Raw genomic sequence first — 12,946 nt, 5'->3', positions numbered from 1 at the left:
CTGAAGTCCCTTCCTAGGCAGAGTGGAACAGGAAGCTACAGTCTCCAGTTCTGTGACAAAAGGCACCCAAGGGACATTTCAGGGACGTGGCACCGAGCTGAACAAGAGCATGAGTCACTTGGTGAATGCAGGCTCAGCCTAGGCTGGCAGATACCTGTGCTCAGCTTCCCAGCTGCCCCACATGGCTTCCACACGCTGAGCCAAACCCTGGGATTATGAATGGAGCCCATCTCCAGCTCCTCTTCAGAGCTACACGTGCACGCAGGCCCTGTGAATAACTGCTCTTCTCATCTAACATCAGGGTTTTTGCAATAATTCAAGATACAGAGCAGGCAGGACAGCAATAACTGGCAGTCCAAGCTGGATGCAGGGGCTGCCACGATGCTGAGGCCTCTGACTGCTCCCACTGACAAGGCATGGGAGCTTCTGAACCTCAAGCAGTTTCAGAACCTGCTCAAACCTTGCACAGGATTTGCCCCCACAGGCAGCTGCCAAAAGCTTTCTGTCACTGACACCTGTGAGCCCAAAGCTGTACTTTGGTCCCTCATGTGCCATTTGAAGACTGAGGCATACACTCCACTCACTTGGCCTTTCCAAGAAACAATCCTTTTTCCACCTTATGCCATTTGGTTCTGATTCCAGCTGAAACTAAGACCTCGGTAAAGTTTAGAGGCAAGACAAAAGAGATTTGTTTGAAAGCCAAGTTCTGAGCTGTAGTTAGCTTTTGGTTTTTTTAATAGTAACTTCAGAAAACGACATAGACTGGATGGTTTTGGTGGCTGTTATCACGATGGCTAGATAATAGAATTTATAGCCTAGTTTGAGATTTTTAATAATTCAAAACTGTTCATCTGCATAAGAGATTCCCAGAGAACTGCAGGGGGCTGGGGCTTGCTGCTGCCCCACACCCAGAACTGCAAGAGAGAGTCCTCTCTCAGGGAAAAGATGTTCTGCACCTCAGCTGTAACAGAAAGGAGCTCCACAGGTACAAATTCCATTCTTTGCATGCTAAAGTGATGTGGTTTTGTACAACACTAATGTATTACACAATCACATAAATAACTGATACAGAGTACATCACTCATGATGACAGAGACAACACCACCATCCAGCCTTTCTCAATACCAGATCAGACTCCAGGAGCCATAAATATTCAGGTCTGAAAGAACTGCAGTAGCCTCAACCATTAGTGCCAGCAAACATACTGCCCTTGTCAAAGCTGTACTTAAATTGCAGATTACCTAACACACAAAATGAAGGATCCTGCTGAATTTTAAGGGTTTGCATCTTTTGCAGTCTTCTGCACATAAGCAAGCAGTGTCATTAAGAACAGTGCACTGTGCCTTCCTTTGCAGTCTGTTTTCCTCCAGGGATCGGTCTCCTCCAATGCCATCCAGCTGAGGGTTGCTCCACGGGGGTGCCAATGCCAGGTGTGGATGTGCTGGGATGTGCAGGGCTGCTGATCACATCAGGGAGGTGAGCAGGCCTGTGTGGGGCAGGCAGAGCAGGCCTGTGTGGGGCAGGCAGAGCAGGCCTGTGTGGGGCAGGCACAGCAGGCCTGAATGGGGCAGGCAGAGCAGGCCTGCGTGGGGCAGGCAGAGCAGGCCTGTGTGGGGCAGGCAGAGCAGGCAGAGCAGGCCTGTGTGGGGCAGGCAGAGCAGGCCTGTGTGGGGCAGGCTGCCCCGCTGCCCTCCCCTGCCAGCCTTCCACAGGAGCGCTGCTGGAGCCGCTGCCCCGCTGGGCACGGCTGCCCCGGCCCCTCAGGAGCCAGTGGCCTGCACTCAGTGTCCTGTGCCGTGGCTGTGCCAGCCATTTTGATACATACAGCTGATAAGCACTGAGGTATCATAAAGGAAATGGGATTAAAGCCAACAAAACCCTTCTTCCACACTGCTGCAGTGTTTATTCAGCCTGAATTCCTGATGGACTCTATTAATCAACCTCTTTGGCTAATTGGGCATTACTCATGCCACAGCACAGCTCAATGCTCACAGTGACAGAGCAGCGGAGGCGTTACAGGCTTCAGCTTTTACAGCAGGCGTTTACATGTAGCTGGTCCTTGTGTAAGGGCTCCTTACAGGATGACTGTCCCTCTGCAAACAGAGCAGCATCACTTGGGCTTCTCCAGGGCTGAGAAGTGCTACGTGCAGGCACGGAATCGTCATGGCTCGGAATCAAGGCTGATTAGTGCCACGGAGAGCGGTTAGGATCGAGCAGGTTGGCTCTCTCCCTTTCTCTTGTTTACCTGGGATCCAAAGCGCAAGGCACAAGTGATGACAGGAGGAGAGCGAGGGGAGCAGGATGGGGAAGGAGCTGACGATTGGAAAACACGGGAGCAATACTCTGAGACACACAGTCACCGTAACAGCAGACAAGCAGACCAGAGGCAGACAACGACAAGCTGACCTGCTGATTTGTTGCCCAGTCCTGGAAAGCCCCATGCACCACACCACTACCGGCAGTCCTCCTTCAGTGAAAAGCCAAAAGAAACATCAGCACCACGTTGACGATGATGAGGAAGAGCAGGATGACAAAGACCACTATCCGCTGGGTCTCCGGGTTCATGTTGCAGCGGAGGAAAGTGTGAAGCACGCTCCATTTGTGCCTGCTTCTTTCAGGGACCTTTGCCATGGCTTCAGCCCCCAGGAGGGAAAAAAAAAAAAAAAAAAAAAAAAAAAAGGAATAAAAAAGCCTAAGTGCCTGCCGGGGCAGGGTGGGCAGAGGGCTGTGAACAAAAGCTGTCTGCAGCTCGCAGAAGCCTAGAAGGGCTCGAGCACGTGTGCCAAACGCCCCCTCGGCTCAGGGCGAGCTCGGCAGCAGATCCCCGCGGCTCCGCGCCTTCCGTGCCCGGGGAGCCGTGGCCATGCTCCGGCAGGAGAGGACAGCGGGTTCCTGTGGCGGAGCTCCGCAATCCCCGCGATGTCGGCTCCCAGAGAGCGGCGCCGCGATTTGCTCGCTCCGTCTCCAGGATACACCGGGCCTTAGCAACCCCAGCGCAGCCCGGGTGCGCGGAGCCTCTTAAGGAGGGTCAGCACGGGATTAGGCTGCTTTGCTAAATCCTTCCAGCCGCGCTGGGAGTGCAGCGACGAGTCCTGCCAGGAGGGCAGTGCCCCGCTGGGCTGCGGCCGGCCCTGCGCGGGGAGGGCACGGGCGGCGTCCCGCACACCTGAGCTGCAACAGGTGCGGGGCTGGCAGAGGATGGGCGATACAGCCCTGCCCCTGTCCCTGCCCCTGTCCCTACCCCTGTCCCTGCCCGGGACACAGCAGCAGCAGCTGCTGCTGGACTCTGCCGTCCGCTTCCTGGCAGCATCCTGGAGCCAGAAAGGCTAAAGGACTTGGCTCCCTCTGCCAACTCTCCCTGGGCCTGAGTCACTGCAAATCTCCATATCTCTGCAATCAGAAAATCTCTATTCAGCGCTGCAAAGCCCTAAACCTGCTTTTATAGACTTAACTTTTGCTGCTGGACTGCAAAGTTCACCGAGCACCAAGCTGCCCTGCCTCAGGTGCACTCATGGATGCCCCAGCTAAGCATACCTCCCACCCGTGCTGGGTCAGGAACAGAGGGAAAAGGCACTCCTCCTTGGAAAGATTAGGGATAGAGCATGGAGAACACCCAGCACAGGCTTTTCCACTGCAGACCTTTTGTTTCCTCTAGCCAGCAAAGCAGAGCCCACCTTATAACTCCACGGCCAGCAGCAATCACTTCCCAGGAGAGGAGGAGGAGGAGGAGGACTCAGGCTCAGTATTCAGATCCTTCATTGACAGGAGGCAGCTTCACATCTTCAGTTCTCACTTACACCACACATTCCCCCTCATGAAACTGAGGGATACAAACCCAGCAATCCTGATACTGAAATGGGCTCAATCCAGACCTTGGGTTTAGAGCTGGGGGAGACTGGAGCTGATGGAGGATGGAGCTATCCAAGAGGATGACTCTGCACTTTACACAGACGTTTCCAACATGGCCACACACATTCCGAGGAGCAGGAACTAGAACACAAGGTTGTCCCCCTTAAACACCCCACCTGCTAAACACCTCTGGTAGCCTCCATCTCTGGAAAGGGCCATGGGAGAACAGCCACATGATGTGGGTACAAATGGAGCACTCTCAGCTTCTCTCACAGCTGAGAAACAAACTAACAAAAACCTTGGGTTTTTTTTCAGGTGTTAGCACATCAATGCCCATGTTGTTTGTTTGGGATCTGTACAGCTCCTGGAAAACAGCAGGTAAGATATTTAAATGGGGAAAGATTTAAGAGTTATGGGTACTGGTACTTTCCTTTAATTTTGGAAAGTTTTTCCACAAATTGTACCAACCTCAGCAAGGGCCATACAGAAAGGGCAGTCAAAACTTCCATTGTCTCCTTATGCTTCTGCAATGTTTAAGATAGCTGTCTTTCTTAGTCATAATAGAATCAAATCAAGAACTATTTCAGTTTCTTGATTCTGAACACAAAGATTCTGCAGATCTCCTTGTCTTTAGCCTAAATTTAGAACAAGGAGAATGATGTGTAAGGATGAGGTCTTGTGCTCTCAATGCAGCTTCAAGACCTGTGGGAAAACCCCACAAACTGCAAACTGCTGGGATCCACAGGCTGCCCAAGCTCACTGTGCTTGAGTTTTTGGCCTGCAATGACTGATAACCAGCTTTAAAGCAGATAAGCTTTAAAAAACTATTTCTCCCTGCCATGTGCACCACAGCAGAACACTTCAAAATTGCAGACTTCAATTTACTGAAAGTTCTTCAAGTCCACAGTGGACTTGCATCATTGCATTGTTCAGCTCCTGGGCTTTCTGCAAATCTTGTCTGGCTCTGAAGGCCTTTTATGCCTGATTGAGTTTGGACATAAGCCACCAAGCAGGATTTGGGTGGGATGTAGATCTTCAGGAGAAGCTAATTATGGTGAATGGAGAGCATGATCCCACCCACTTCTCTGAAACCTGCACAGCAACTACTCTCTTCTGTAAGCACATAGTTACACTGAAAAGAAAGGGATAAACCCCAGTGATTCTACAAGGCTGGCAGAGCTTCACTGTTGGTATTGCAGGATATGGGGTAGTTCCTAAAATCCATGATCTAATTCTCCACTAGTGTCCAGGAATCTTTGCCACCTATGAACATGCTAAAACATTTGGAGGTGAAAGTACAGAAAGTTTGTCTGAAGACATCTGAAAGGGGAAAGCAGTTCACTTCTTGGACACTGCTCTGAGCCCCCTGGAAAAAGAAGTCCAGGGGAAACTGATGGCAAAAGAAATTGCAGGGGGGAAAAAAAGATACAAAACTGTAGTGGAAGGTATATTTTCATCTAACTCTGTGGTGTCTAAGAAACAGCCCAAGTCCCAGCTATGTTCCTTTGCTCTTCTGATGTGCAGACCCAAGTGCCCCCCTGCACTGCATTGCCTGGGCACAAATAACATATTTGCCTCATGTACATCTTGGGGCATTGCACTGTTACTGTTGAGTGGCATTCACCCCTCTGGCCCCTCAGCCAAGAGAAACTGGACAAGGACAAAAGCTGCAGAGTGACTTTAGCTGTGACCTGGGTTTTGTTTCCCCCACACACAGTGAATCTCCTCACAAGGTCTGGGGCAGAGACTGCCTGAGGACGTCATTTCCATGGTAGATCCAAGTGTTTGCTGGAAGTTTTACCTCGTGCCTTGTAATACAGCAGAACTCACTTTGTATAACTATCACTGAGGGAGCATATTTCAAATAATTGTTGCACAATCTCCACTGGAATCTAATTTGCAATTGTAATAATTTCCTTTGACTCCTTCCTCTAAGAGCCATCCTCAGCCAGGACTGCAGCACGGGAATAATGCTGCCACTCAAACAAAGAAAAAGTGAGCACACCCCAGCCTCAAAGGCCTGGGCACACACAAAGCCCTGCTGCAGTCCCAGAAGCTGCTCAGTGACCAAGGTTTCAGGGAATGAGCTATCCAAGAACCCCCCAGTCTAATATTAGATAAAACAGAAAACAAAAACATGCCCTCATTTTTCATCAAAATCATACTAAATATTGCCCAGTCCTTACCCATCACCATGCAGCACATGAGGCCTAAGCTTTTGAAGAGTGCTTTAGGTGTGATTTTTAGGAGGCCAGGAGTACACAGACAAACCCACTGTCTACCAGTGAAAAAGGTGTTTCAATACTGTAACAGCTGAGCTGGGAACTGAAAGGCACACACACCAAAATGTGAAGAAAGAAGAACTGTAGTAAGCAGCACAGGTGTGCCAGTAGAACAGGGATAAATAACTGAGGAGACAAGCAGTGAAGCTGGATCCATCTTGCTGGCAAAGCAAAGAGCTCACGTCCCACAGCAAGAGTAGAGCTGTGGGGGACCAGCCCCACCTCAGCACCTTTCTCCTCTCTCCTGCTGAGCAGACTTGGAAAGCAAAGCTCCAAGTAGAACACTGCATACCACACTGGAGCATATTTCCAGGACTTCCTATTCTTGGCTTGTCACAAATAGGAATGTGTTTGCTACAAGTACCAGAAACAGCACAATTCAAGTCCTCTTAAAGGCGAGGATACATTAATATTGTAGGCACTAATAAACCATGCTCTGAATATCCAGTCAGAAAAAGAGCTCTTACTGGGTCATTTATCAACACTCTGCCTCAAACAAGGTGAAAAGGATATTATCTAAATATAAACAGAGACAGAAGTGCTAGAGCTGAGCCTAGATTGGGCCCAGCTGACACAGAGACAGCTCCTGCCCCAGCTGCCTGCTCAGGGCAGAGCTCATGGACACACCAGGCAGGCAGCTCCAGGGTCTGCTGGTTCTGTGCGTACAAATCACAGCAAATGTGAACTCCTTTACAAGTTCCCCTAAGGTACTGCTACAGAGGATACCTTCTGAGGCAGCTTTCCTCTCTCTTGTTGCACCACTGAAGGCACAGACACAAATGTGAATTCCCTGTCCCTCTGAGTGGCATCACTGTCTGTTGGAATGCTGGGTATAAAACTGCAGAGGAAGAGAACACATTCAGCACATCCAGAAACATTTAATGTTGCAACAGCCAGATTCACCTGGATCCACATGACTGGATTTTTTTTTCCCCCTTCAACTTCTCTTTGACATAAAAATCACCTAATTATTACTGCCCTTTCCATTATACAGAGCTGTTGAAGAACATCTTAGGGAAGAAGCTTCTGTTGATTTTTATTTTTTTAACTGGGTGATAAAAATACTTCTATCTATAACACTGGTGAGCTGAACCATTTTAAATGCATCTTTTAAAAAAGAATCCAGGATGAGTGGATGTTCAGTGGATGACAGCTCAGCAGCTGAAAAGGCTGACAATTAAACTGTGAGAGGGGCAAGCAAGCAATACCTGCAAATCATTCCAAGGAAACCAAGTTTCCCTAACTCCCACAATTACACTTTTCTCAGCATCCAAACTAAGCAACTCTCAACCCTGCTATGCATTGAGTTAACTGTCAGGAACACTGCAGATAACACCTCCCAAAAGGACAGCATTCCTTTTGAGCCACAGCCAGAAAACATCAGAATAAGTATAGCTTTTTCAGCTGCATAGGATCATGTACTTCTGAAATGGAAAACAGTCTGTCAGAGTTTGCTTTGACTTTTTAAAGTGTGTAACACTGTGTTACTAGAGCACAGTTACTCCCACTGCATCTTTCTCTAGCTCTGCATGGTTTAAGCCCACTCAGCTTTTACAGCCAGTACTTCCCTGGGCAGATTCCTCATGCAGTGCTGCCAAAACTTTACAAGCTGTTCTTGTGCTCGAGTACCACGACTCACGAGATAACTCTGAATGGAAAGAAAATGGGCCTGAGCATTTTCATGCAAGAAAAGCAGCCATTCATACTGGACAGCCCTGACTAAAATTTAGTATTAAATTACAAGTAATTAAATATTTAAAAAAAAAAAAAAAAAGGAAATATGACAATCTGCTTAGCAACCAGTCTTTTGCTTTCAGACATTACTAAACCTAAAAAATCTTCCAAATTTTCCTAAAGCAAGTTTTATTTTCAAGAGTAGCAACAGCAACTGTTCAGATGTTTGAAGCATCTGAGAACTACCAGCATGACCTGGAGCTCCAGTGCCAAGGGAAGGTGTTGGTGCCATGAGCCACGTGCTGACACAACACATCCCACACACCCTGGGAGCTGAGGAGAGCTCCAGAGTGTGCTGGGATGGAGCTGGGCATGCTTTGGGGATTTTGGGATGGCAGGAGGGGGATACAGACTGCAATGGCCTGGGAAACAAAACCAAGCATGTTAAGATAGACGTGGCAGAGCAAGGAACAAGCAGGGAGAAGCAAATACATCTGGCACAGCGCATGCAGTGGCCTAAGAAATGGATATTTTCAGTACAAATTGGACACAGAACAAAGGATGCTGTAATAATGATGCTCTGAAATAAACACAAGCTCAATGGGGTTTGTAGTAAGGCAGATGGAAAGAAAGGAAACGATGCATCTTGGAGACCAGTAAGATTAAGCTTGAATGCAATATCTAGAAAGGGGTCAGAATAGAAAATGACCACACCACTCTTGTTACAGGGCTGAGGAACAGACATGCTGGCAATGACATTCTTAGTGACTGAGAGAGGAGGTGTTTGGGCTCCTGAAATTACTCAAATGCTTTTTGGTTTTGTGGTATCCTGTTTTTGAGCTGAAATTTTGACAGCCATCAAAAACACAGAATGACAAGGAATGGTGATTTGGGCACTAAGCTGGCTGGAACAGGGAAATAAGAGAAAAAGAGTCAGAGAAACACTCCTAGAAAAGTCAAGGAAAGAAGAGAGGAAACAGGCACAGCTAGAGTTGTGGGACCTGAAGCAGGCGAGGTCAGAGGAAGCTGCATGAAGCCAGTGAAACAGATGAGGTGGATGAGAAGGGGATGAATAACAGTACAAGGTGAGTGACAAGGTGGGAACATGGAGTAAAGGAAGATGCCTATGTACAAAGCTGGAAAAACATCAACAGATAACTCCTGCAAAAGGTTCTACAAGAGATGGCTGGAGAGGAGAGGGGGAACAGGGCCAAGCTTTATTTTTCTGGGTGTTTCTAGACCACTAGTTCCCCTTCTTTCTGGCTGTACATGGGTTTACAAGAAAGCAATGTAGCTTTGGGCTTTCTCAGATATTCTGTTTGGCCCACACATTATAAAATTACAAGTAAAGCATTCCTTTACCTGCTACCTTTAAAATAATGCATTTAGTTGCAGAGCAGTTTTCTGACCTTTCTCTTACTGCTCAGCATCTTCACCTCTTACAGAATATACCAGTCTTGAGGTGGCAGAAAACAGGAAAACTGCTTTCAAGTGACAGGTCTCTAAAGTTCAAAACCAGAAAAACTGTTTTCAAGTGACAGGTCTCTAAAAGTTCTTCCAGGCTGGTCTGTAGTATTGTTAATTTGGGAGTTCTCCTTCATTGCCTGCTGATGTAACTAAAGAAGCCACAGGAGGGCTGGAGAGAAGAATAAGCTCCATAGATGAGAACAAGTTCCATGAGAATGAGAAAAGCCATAGGAGGATAAAAGACATACATAAGCTGTGTATAAGAATCGGGCTAGGCGTTCCTATGTCCTACATGACAAAAAAGCAGGGCAGAAATTTTAATTGATCAAGCAGCCTTCTGAGGTGACATTTCCCCTGGTACCTCTGTTTTAGCCAGAAGGCTGAAAAAATGCAGCAGAACAATACACCCTGAAGATCAAACTTTGATGGGCTGTTGATGGCTTGATGGCAGCTCCAAAAGCTGCCCCAAAAATTAGTAAGAATCTAAGACACAGCTCAGAAGCAAACCTAGTAAGTGGTTGTTAAGATAACCAGGAAGGTGAGCATGAGTTATCAAGCCCCAGCAGTAAATGAACAAGGTGCCCCTCTGCTTTACTAGCAAAGCATGCATTAGGGACAGAGGAATGTGGAAAAAACAGGACATTCAGTCTGTACTGGATAGCTCACACACCCTGCCTTCATTCCGTAAAACCTGTTGACATGCAGCCTTGCCAGTGGAACAGCCAGAAACAGGATCTTCTCTGGAGATCACAGATAACATCAGCTCGAAGCAGAACTGAAAAACACAACCCCCACAACACCTTTCTAGGTCACTGTTCCCCGTAACCCAAAACTTGCAGAAGAAGCTGAGCTCGATGTCCCCTGAGGCCCGGGGACAGCCTGAGCAGCCCTGGCACAGGAGGTGTGTGGGACAGCCCCACTGCTGGGGACAAAGGCTGCTCTGTTCCCTGCCCCTGGAGCCTTCCTGGTGGGAGCAACGGGGTCACTGCAGGAACATCTCCTCACTTTGCTGCAAGGAGGGGGCTGAGTGACCTGCCTGTCCCAGGGCACCGAGGAGGGCTGGCCCCAGGTGCCCCAGAGGGAGGGGGAACCTTCCCGCGAGGAGGGCTGGCACTTGGTTATTGTTGTTGATCTTTCTGCTTTCTCCACAGTGGGAAAATAAAACTGCAAGGAATATGGCAGTGCCTTGTCTCTGTTAAGCCATGGCCAAACTTTTTGCTAACTCAGCCCCCAGCTTACCAAGTGTAGGACAGGGGGCCTTGGTCCCCTACTTGATGGGAAAGAACTCTTGACGGATTAACAGCACTCTTTGAAGGGGCAAAAGAGTCAGGAGGGATTTCATTTTTCCACCACTGGGACCAATTGTCTTCGGAGAATTAGGAAAATTCTTTGCAGAGAAAAGCTGCTCCAAATCAGGATTTGGAGAAGAGAACAAATCCAAGAAATGTTCTGATATCAAAACCATGCTGAGAGGAACCTGAGACAAGTATGGTATAAAATGAGAGATATTCACTTCCCTGTCTCCATGCAAACACTTAAGCCTGGAATAACGTCTGCAATAAATTCTACACTACCAGCATTCCTACTCTCTCACATTCCTTCTTTATCCCCTGCTCTCCGTAAGTCTTTGTACTCCAATATCCACTTGGTTATTGCGCTGTTATCCATCCCAGGTGTTTCTTGAACTGGCAAACTGGAGTATGGACATCCCCAAACCTCTTTTTAAAATAAAGACATTGGCAGATCAAATTGCAACACCAAGATTCTGCGAAACAGACATGTCTTTGCACACTGTCAGGTTCCTGTTTCAAGCAGTGGTAACAGCAGTTTATTACACTTCTGAACTAAAATCTTTGTAGGGCTGCAAATACCGCAGTGCTTCTAATGCTCTTCCTCCCATAAAACAGCACTGCAGGGTCAAGAGCCCTGAAAGCCAAACAGGGAGCTCCTGAGGACAGGGTAAAGTCCTTCTTTGTATCAGAGAGAGGGCAGGTTTGAAAGGTTTCCACTTTACACATGGATGATGAAATCACTCCCCTTCACCTGCACATTTCCTTGGCTTCATGGCACAGACCCTGATTAGCTGCAGGTGAGAGCTCTTACCAGGTAGGACCATGAGGACCTTGAGGGGTTAGAGCCTGCCTTGCCCCATGGGAGGACCTGAAGATCTCAGTGGCACTGAGGTAAATGGCCCTCAGGAGCTAAAAGTGGCAGGCAGGAAGCCAAGACCTTCTGCAATATAGCCCTTAACCCTACAGGACACAGTGCCACTGCTACAGGTTAAAGGAGCCCTTTTAATGGGATGCCAAAGCATTTATCTTCAGGATAAAGAGACCTCTTGTAAACACAACATGTTGTCTTTAAGTGGTGGGGAGCATCAGGCAGAGCTCTGGGAACCCATGGACATGCTGGATAAAATACAGGCAGTATTTGAGGTGATTTGGCACAAGTTACTTCAGGAGTTAAAACATTCTTGGATCATTTTTTCACCAAAGGGAATACTATTTGTGGAGCCAAGCCCCTCTTCATGGTCCAGTAACTGGGAACACATTTAATGCAGACAAAACCCAGACATTTTATGGAGTCCCCTAATACTCACAAGAGATCATTAACAAGCGTTAACAGAAGCTGTTAGTCTTTACAATCTAACAGCTGGCAGGGCTGATGTAAGAACTCCAAAGCCACCACACTGTCTCCAGTTATCTCCTCTGAGTGACGTATTTAGCTCTGTTTTACAGCCAGGGATGAAAGTTTGGGCAGTGCCTCCCACTCTTCAAACACATCTGTGTGCATGTGGGGGAAAAGAGGTGGAAGCCAGAGGCTGCTTCTCCTGTTCTGCTGCTCCAGCTCAGCTCCTGGAAGGAGGAGTTAGATTCCCTGAGAGACTGAGCCCATACCCACTCACAGAATTTACAGAATTCACAGAATCACCAGGTTAGAAGAGACCTCCAAGATCATCGAGTCCAACCCAACCCAAACACCTCAACTAAACCCTGGCACCCAGTGCCACATCCAGTCTTTGCTAAACACACCCAGGGATGGTGACTCCACCACCCCCCTGGGCAGGCCATTCCAGAACTTAATCACCTTTTCAGTGAAAAACGTTTTCCTAACATCCAATCTATATTTCCCTTGGCACAGCTTGAGACTGTGTCCTCTGGTTCTGTCAGTGCTGCCAGGTGAAAGAGGTACATTCCCCAATGTACCTGCAGCACTGTCACACCACAGAGTTTTGGTTTGGGAGTTAGAACTCTAAAAGCCTTCCATTATTCTTACCCCAAAAACCAAGTTAAGCCTGGAGGTTTTTTATTTGCTCCTAATGTGTATCAATTAATTGGGGTGTACAGAGAAAGCATAGTCCAGCAAAACAAAAAAATTATGGAAATGCTTCTATGTGGAGTGAACTCCTAGTAGGGAAGCTACCTGCCCTCATCTCCTATGCTTGAGAACAAGCATTTGCATGGATAAGGACTCACTGCATGACTGCAGGTGTGAAAGCACATCCCATTTCTCCCACCTTTCCAAAAAACCCCAACATTCACTCCCAAGACAGCCTTTCCTCAGTGCTGAGCGAGCTACACTGGCTTCCATCACATTCTCTGCACCCTCAGCCTGCTGAGGGAGGATCCCTTGCTCAGGGGATGCCCAAGCCCCAGTGCTAAGGAGGATGTGAA

General features: G+C 47.9%; 1 protein-coding gene across 5 annotated transcripts in view; it reads right to left on the bottom strand.

Annotated features, from left to right (window-relative positions):
* Positions 1-12,946, bottom strand: part of ARHGEF4 (Rho guanine nucleotide exchange factor 4) — a 222,335-nt gene that overhangs the window by 31,612 nt on the left and 177,777 nt on the right. Inside the window, exon 1 of one of the 5 annotated variants that reach the window (XM_030280166.4) lies at positions 2,407-2,986. The exons of 3 other annotated variants lie outside the window; for them this stretch is intronic. The gene's annotated coding sequence lies outside the window, so the exon portion shown is untranslated. Of the gene's footprint in view, positions 1-1,241; positions 2,987-12,946 lie in introns of those variants that run through there. One more of the 5 variants, XM_072933237.1, reaches the window with a different exon arrangement.

The sequence above is a fragment of the Taeniopygia guttata genome, chromosome 9 (genome assembly GCF_048771995.1).
Source record: "Taeniopygia guttata chromosome 9, bTaeGut7.mat, whole genome shotgun sequence".
Classification (NCBI taxonomy): Eukaryota; Metazoa; Chordata; class Aves; order Passeriformes; family Estrildidae; genus Taeniopygia; species Taeniopygia guttata.
The sequence above is the reverse complement of the archived record's forward strand: the minus strand, read 5'-3'. Positions and strand labels throughout refer to the sequence as shown.